The 8,526-nt window shown below is 39.4% G+C and overlaps 1 protein-coding gene across 1 annotated transcript in view; it reads right to left on the reverse strand.

Annotated features, from left to right (window-relative positions):
* chrm3a (cholinergic receptor, muscarinic 3a) overlaps nucleotides 1–731 on the reverse strand; it is an 81,425-nt gene extending 80,694 nt beyond the window's left edge. The window contains exon 1 of the mRNA XM_082556791.1: nucleotides 371–731. The gene's annotated coding sequence lies outside the window, so the exon portion shown is untranslated. The remainder of the gene's footprint in view (nucleotides 1–370) is intronic.
* Between the last annotated feature and the right edge of the window lie 7,795 nt (nucleotides 732–8,526).

Raw genomic sequence — 8,526 nt, forward strand, 5'->3', positions numbered from 1 at the left:
GGAATTTATGATTTTCAACTTTACTAAAGCATAACGCTTCAGAAGCCACGTCGTCTTTTTACAGGACAGACGTGAAGAGCGCGAAGGGTTGGGCATGGATGCTGAGCCGGCGGACGGCAGTGGCACTTGTTTTCTCAAACTTGCATCAAAACAAAAGCAGATCTCAATCGAACCCGCATTGCTATCCTGTATATAATGTGTTCGCTTTGGAAACAAGCGCATGTAATTTTATTCAGATTTTCCGGAACTTCAAAGTGAAGCGTTTTGGGACGAAAAACGAAAAACGCGGCACGTTTGTGGGGGTGTAAAAATATACTTTTCTTGACAAAATATTTCCCAAACTTTCGCTTTTTGTCTTATGCACACCTACCTCACATCGTTTGCGGATGCGTGCGCGGTCAAAAGCGGCAGAAGTAGATGAGGAAAAGACAATCCAGGGAAACTTGTCACGCGTCCATGTTTGGCATATCAGCAGTACGGCAGTCCAATCTAATCACATCTGAAGCGCTAACGGTACTAAGCTAATGGGGCTCGGCACCTTCTACTGTCACCGAGACGTGGATTGGGCGGCGATGTCAGGAGCACCGCGGGATCTCCAAGGGCGCACGGAGAGTCACTGCGGCGGGATTGGTCAGAGGAGCCGTGACGCACCGGCAGGTGGCACACCCGTGGAATAAAAGAAGTCCATATTCATTCATAGACAATAGCTCTGGGGAGCCGGAGGAAGTCATTGCACACAGCGGCAGATTAGACTGACAAATCTGTAAAAGTCATACCCGATTCCACACAGTCAGGTTTCTCACTGCTTCAGCTACGTTTGCCCAACTGCAGACGGTGTCATGGCCAAAGCTTCAAGTTTTTGAGTTCACACAAAATATTTCATATTTCCTATATTACGAGCAATGATATACATTCTTTTTGGTATTATTTTTGTAAATAAAATATACAAATAAAAATATCTCCAGGTTGTTTATTGTAGCCTTCCATCGATGCTTACACATAAAAACAGATAGAAAACCTTTGGATGTGTTCAATAAGAGCTGAAATGTCCACTCACTTGTTTATTATTTCACCCAATGTAAGAAAAAAAACAAGGCAAGTGGAAACAGTGTCTGTTTTGACACTGAGCGTAATTAAGGGAGCCAAAGCAAATGTTTTAATTTTTTTATATATAAACACAAATAAGAAGTGAGTGGTAATCCTTGGAGGAATGTGGAAGCCAATTACGCCTGGCTGCAGGGACTTGTGGAATGAAACCTCAGAGCTTCCTGCTCAGACTCACTGCAGACTCTCGGCCCACATTTCCTGTTCCCAGTGCGCGGGCAATATTTCTATGAAAATATAGAATGGGTAGAGAGATGAATAGGATATTGTGCTGGATACCTCCAACATGTTACAGTTCTCTCATCATCCTAATGCCTTGTAGGCTATATGACACTGTCTGCGTGTGCTTTCCCATCAGCACCTCGTTTGCACCCTGCGAGTGCCGAACCAATTCTTTCAATCTGGATGCTGGCGTATATGTGTGTAACGGCTTACATAATGTTGTGTCTGTTGTAAGGAGATGCAAGGGATGGCTTAGACAGCTGCTGATGTAGTAAGCCTGTGGTGGTGTTCACGTTGGATGTGCCGTGTACTCGCCTGTGACCTCACAGACTGGTTAATCTGTGGGTATTAAAAGAATCTTGGATAATTTATAGAGATTCAAAGCAGAAAACCAAAAGCTATATAATGAAGTTAGAATAGGGACAAATATTGATAGAAAAGATTTTATTTCAGTATTGTCTACACCAGGCCAAAGGAGCAAACATTTCAAATGAAGGTTGCAAATTACATCTGGGACATTGGGAATAACCTACACCGCAATGATCACTGCATAGATTACTTACCTAAAGTGTAAAAAGCATGTAATAGAAAAAAAGTGTCAGAACTCCCCAGGTAAAATTCATATTTGGTCTTGTGTCATAATTTTTTTTCCAAGTCATACATAATAATAATAATAATAATAATAATAAAAGTAAAGAGATGCCAGTCTGTGGTTCTAGTCCAGTACATCTAGCATAAGAGTTTTGATAAACACAAACTCTAAGCTGAGCCTCAACATTCACCATCGTGCAATTTCACACTGTCTGATTCCTCAAGAACTGCATGAGCACACTGATAACAAAGTTACTGTAGGCCACTGGTCTACAGACACAGTTTTCACTTCATAATGGTCTCTTTCATTCAAGTCAAAGGTATCAACAAAATCCCAGAGTACTCAGAAATAATAGGGAAATACATTTTTACCTGCATGGTAACTGAACAAATCTATAGCTTTTACTGAAAAAGCAAGGTTCTGTATGCAAAGGTTAGGCAAAAAAATGTCTGAGGGGAAGTGAATAAAATATGGAGAAAACGGACTGAAAAGGTTTGCCAACAAAGTTCACTGCAGGGTAAAAAGTGGTAAAAACTGCAAGGTGTATTCAGAAAAAAACAAAAGTGTTTTTGTTTGTGACTGCACAATGAACCTGTAAAAAATATATGGTGAGGTTACTACAAATACTTGTGGTTTATTTTTCAGAAATAAAATTCAAATCTAAATTGTTAAAAAAAATCCTGTTTGGATGAATAATGCAAATAAATATGCATCGCATTCAGTAACCGTCTGCAAACACAAATTGATGACAAGCTGGATTTAGATTTTCATAGATTTTCTTTAACAAAATAATATTGAAACATAGCTGCCTGCCTAGAAGCAAATCTAATTTCTTCATTGATGGGTACTGAGACAGAAAACGCTCAGAGCTTTCTGCACAAAAAAGGTTACACCCAGAGTGATAACTAAAGTATGAAAATAACTCAAAAAAATCAATGTGAATGATGAAACCATTCTCACAACAAGAGAAAGACCTTAGGGGTAGTAATCTCAACACTCAATGCCCCTAAATGAAAAGTGTGTGTTAGTGTTAATTCAAGCTCAAAACTAATCAATCAAAACTAAACCAATTCATCCATTTCACAAATCTAAGGTAACTCTACATTCGACCTATCCAGTCATGTCTTTTTATGTGAAAGAAGCCGCCTTAACAGTCAAGGTCAAGAGTTTTGCTCATATACTAAACTTCAACATCTCTGGTCAGAGTATTCCAGAGTATTTCAGAAATTGTTGATCTAGTTTCCCACCCCGTCATCTCTAGGTTTACAAAGAATGAAAAAGAGAAAATATCCAGTGAGCAGGAGTTATTTTGTGTTAGAAAGTTAGGACTAACTGAAATAACCACTTGTTATAATCAAGTTATGCAGAAGAGGATCTCAGACAGACATTTGAAGTAGAAGACCTAGCAGCAAAAGACCACAAACGGTGCCACTAAGAACAGGAAACAGGAGGGCTCACTAAAAGTGGACAACATACGATTTGAAAAACTGTTGCCTGATCTGATGAGTCAAGATTTCTGCTGCAATATTCAGATGGTAGGCTCAGAATGTGGTGTAACCGAGAAGAAAGCATGGATCCATCCTGCCTTGTATCAGTAGTTTAGGCTGATTTTAGTGGTGTAATGAATCTCGGTACACTTTTGGTGCCTTAGCTGGTAGTATTATTGTAGGGGCTTTACCTTAGGATGGATAAAGCAACCTTGAGGTGAACGTTTTTGTGATTTGGCGCCATATAAATAAAACTGGATTGCATTTTTTCAGGGCCACAGCCTACCTGAGTTCATTTTGCTGACCCTGACCATCTCTTTATGAGACAGGGTACCCATAACTGTCACTGTCACAAAGCTCAAATCGTCTCAAACTGGTTTGGTTTCTTGACCATGACAGTGAGTTTGCTGTACTCCAAAGGCCCGGTCATCAAAATGAACAAACTGCAGTCTCTATAATTGCAAAAATCCTTTATAGAATGGGAAAAGCAAAGATAATAATACAAATCTGGATCATAATTAAAAGTTTGGGTGGCTAAAACAAAGTTATGCTTCATATGGAAAACAGATGAAGAATTATTTCATGTGTGTTCATAGTCATAGTCTGAGTCGGCAAAAACAGAAAAAAAGCAGTTAAATGGCCTGTATTTGGCCTGTATTTGTATAGCGCTTTACTAGTCCCTAAGGACCCCAAAGCGCTTTACACATCCAGTCATCCACCCATTCACACACTGGTGATGGCAAGCTACATTGTAGCCACAGCCACCCTGGGGCGCACTGACAGAGGCGAGGCTGCCGAACACTGGCGCCACAGGGTCCTCTGACCACCACCAGTAGGCAACGGGTGAAGTGTCTTGCCCAAGGACACAACGACCGAGACTGTCTAAGCCGGGGCTCGAACTGGCAACCTTCTGATTACAAGGCGAACTCCCAACTCTTGAGCCACGATCGCGTTTAAATGGACAAAAAAAGGGGGCTTGGGACGGAATGGGTAGAATCACTTTCATTTTAATAATTTGTCTTTCGGGGCCTCGTAGATAAAAATTAGAACAATGTCACAACATGAAAACAGCATGCATCACTGCTTCAAATCACAAAGTGTTTCAGGATCCACGCTTGGAGTTATTCTCGGTGATACTCGGCACAAAATATTGCCTGTCTGATCTTACGTTTCTAATTTCACAGCATGAGTAATTTCCACTAATGATTACAGCTCAGACAAACTGATATAAAGGTTTAAAACCTCATGTTGGCAAATATTTCTGGAAAACACATAAACAAATTACCACCTCTAAGAGATAATTATCTCAACATTTTTTCCCATACAGTTTCTTTGAATATGTAAACAAGCAGCATGTACAGAAAGAAAACTGATTACTATGCATTCCCATATTTTGATGCTGGGCGCTGGTGGTGATGATGTGATGAATAACACAAGTCTTTGATTTACTGGAGGGCTTTTTGATTTAGAATGCATGTTTTTTGGGGGGGGGGAAATAATTAGAAGCTAACAGCCCGGGGATGATTTTTCTGTGTGTGGTTTCTGTGTATATGTAACCATGTCCTTTCATGACATGTGCAATGAGATTCTGGCATCAGAATACAAATGAAGTGTTGAATTATCCACCAATCCCAGCTTCACAATGATCCCCCTCTTTTCTCTCCTCTCCAACTTCAACTTTTGTTTAGGTTTTTGGACACATTCAGTCCAGCATTTTCCCTTTTATAGGCATCTTGACATCCCTCTCTTCACATGAATAAAAAGTCTAATCCTCTCCCTCTGCCCAAAGAATTCAGTATTTTTCTTGGAATTTTAGCAGTAACCTTAATCATACCACGACTTGTCATCTCTGCTGTCACCCTTGTCCTTTAACAAGTTGTCAGCAGAATATGTAAGTAAGCCCAGTCTCTCTCTGTCTCCCTGCAGAATGTATTTCACAACACGCCATCCCATGCCAAAGATCTAACAATCAAGACAAACCTAACATACCCTTTGAGCAAGGATTTGACGACAGTAGGGAGAAAATTTCTCCCTTTTAAAAGGGCAAAAACCTCTGGGAGAACCAGAGGAGGGAGACCATCTGCCCCGACTGCTTGGGTGAGAGGAGGGCACTGACAGAAAAGATGAGCAGTGAGAAACAGTAAACAAAATAAAGGAGCCACAGAAGCTCTTCAAAGTAAAGATGGTTAGGCAAAATATCTTGCTAGATATTCCTCATTACCAAGCTATGCGTACTTTAAAACCCTTTGTGCAATCTCAGACGATCAGAAATTTATTCCAAACTTAACCAGCAATTGCTGTGCATCCAAAGGTTTGAATTTCAGCCTGAATGATTCCGTTATAAAGGAAACCATGGAGAGGGCAATCAGCCAGTAATCACTCAGAGGTCAACAGCCTGTGGTTAGAGCTTGTGTCATCTTCTGACAAAGCGTAATCAAAATCCAGTCGAGCTTAGTAGATAGAAAGTGCTTCTTTCAGACTAGAGGGGTGACACATGCTGACTAAAGGCTGGAGTCAATCATCATTACACTCAGCTCTGATTTAGTAGTCGGTTAGGTTAGATTCAACCTGGCACCAAAGTTGGAGACACTATCAGAACAGTTGTCTGAGATAAAACACAGAAAAAAATGTGATTACCACCAGAATCACCACTTAAAAACTGACTAATATTTAAGATAAAAAAAAAATAGTTCCTTATTTCATCCAGCTGACTTGGTATAAAGTAGCATCTTCACTGGATCCATTGAAAAAATAAAATTTCTCTTTTACTTTAGCATAAAGCTGATTATAATTTTGATTGTATTTGTTGAAACATAATAATAATACATATACTACTAATGAAAATACATAATAATAAATAGAGCACTATGCAAAAGAGTCGTTCCTCGTTTCTTTATATTTTGCCAGGAACATTTGGAATAAAAGCAATGATTTATTGAAAGATATGCAAATATAAGTCGAAATACAATACATGAGGCAAAAACCGAGTTTACACAATTCTAATCAGCTTGAATTTCAGTCTTTGGTATGCTTTCCTTTATTCCTATTTATTTCCTTTATTGTTAGCTGTGTTGTTGTTCCATGCTCTGTTAAGATGATCCCACACTGCTTCAGTAAAGTTTAATGTCCGGGCTCTGGGGGAGGCCAATCCATAATTGAAAGTGGGGGTTTTTCTGTCTAGGTTTGCTTTTACTGCATTGGCAATGAAGCTGTTGCCGCTCACACACTTTAAAGAAGGTACTGAATGATCAAAATCTTTCTGTGTTCACAATTCCAACAATTTCGACAAGATCCCCACAGATTTTGCCACTGATGTTTAGCCCAGGTCTTGTGTAATTTGGCACATCTCAGACTTTTCTCCCTGTTTCTCCGACAGCCACCCTTCAACTGAGACCATTTCTGCAGAGGCTTTAGTGAACAGAAGCTGGATCGCTGAAAGGCTAGTTGCATCTACCAGGTTCAATGTCAGGTCTTGGCTGGATTTCTTGTTTTTTCTTAGAAGATGGCTTTCAGATACTGTTCATCTACTGTAAATAGTTTGTTTCACTGCCACATCTTCAGATTTTTCTGTCAGATCCCTCATAATTTTTTAATAACACACTGTACACCGTGTTGAGTTGTGGCAACTGCCTGGCTAATTCTTTTAACATTGTTGGTCACAAATTCTATTTTTTCCCCGTCAAACAGTTATGCTTGGCATTTTTTTATAGGTTCAACCACAGAAATTGGACACGTTGCTAGCAACAAAGATACCATTTAAAATCGGTTCTTTCTGTGTATGTTTTCTGTTGGGTGTGTATTTTCTGTTATGTGTAGACACAACACTTGTTCATCCCTTGAGTTAAGTGCCTTTTTCATTCTCGAATGATTCATATGTCAGTGTTAAATGGCTCAACAAACAAATAAAAAAGCACTCCTCGTGAATATGATCGGGTACAAGGGCTGGACTGAAAAATGAGAGCAAAAGTATTCATTGTCCAAAGAAACACTCTGAAAGACCTTCAGAAAGCCTGGAGAAGTACTGCTATTAAAGAACAGTTTTCCTTCAAAGTAAATATTTTACCGTGCCATAATACATCAGAACTTCTATTTTCCATTCCCATTTATAGCCAGGTGCACTTCTTAAACATATCCACACCATTCACTGACATATCCGCCCCATCGTATCAAAGCTAAGCTTTAGTGATGTAGTATTGCACATCTATAAAGCTTTGGTTTGCAAAAGAATATGAAAATGGAAGCAGCAGAGGGCAGGTCATACTGACTGCGTGACCCTTCACATAATCCAGCTTGATTACCATCTTTCACTTCAAGTTTTGCTTCACAAATAAGTACATTTTATACAAAAAATTAGTATAACCTTAGTGGGATCGCAGTCATATTATCAAAGTCTTTCTTTCAGACTAAAGAAAGTTTGTGCAGAACCCCAGAATATGTTATAAACTAAGTGGTGCCTCCTATAACAAAGAAATTTATCTTCACCTGTAAGATTAGTAAAGCCTCTTTAAAATTCAAGCAACAGTGAGATTGCTTCTGCTTCAACTGCATGTTTTGTCAGTGTCAGGCTCAAGGTGAAGAAGCTGTCAGCATTGTATCATTGTAATGCATGTTACACAGTGTCCTTCACAAAATCCCTCATATTCTCCAACGCTATTATATGAAATTTTAAATGACTGCTAGAGTGAACCGAGGAGCTTCAACAAACATCAGTGAGACGCAGCGTAAACAAATGACTCTGCAAGTTAACACATTGTGTCACCCTAGACTTTCCTGTTTCGCCTTGTTTCTCCATGTCCCATCTATCAGCAGTCAGAAGCCACTCTGTCAGAACAAAGTCAGATTATCGAGGGTTTTAATTACCCCAAAGGAGTAAGCTAATTAATTATCGCTATTACTGGTATGGAACATCCCTTTAGATAAAGAACCCGAATGTAATTATTAATCTTTTGACCCCTTTCTCTTTTTCCTCAGTAAGCCCGTCAGTAAGTATACTGTCAACACACTACAAAATGCAGCTGAAAGTCAAAATCACAGCAGAGTTTTACATTGAATCGTATTTATTCCCATTCTGTGTCTCACAAGCACACCAGGGATAGACTGAAGCTTTTCCATGCTTGAGAT

This window comes from Aulonocara stuartgranti, assembly GCF_965226115.1.
Source record: "Aulonocara stuartgranti genome assembly, chromosome: 13".
In the NCBI taxonomy this organism is placed as follows: domain Eukaryota; kingdom Metazoa; phylum Chordata; class Actinopteri; order Cichliformes; family Cichlidae; genus Aulonocara; species Aulonocara stuartgranti.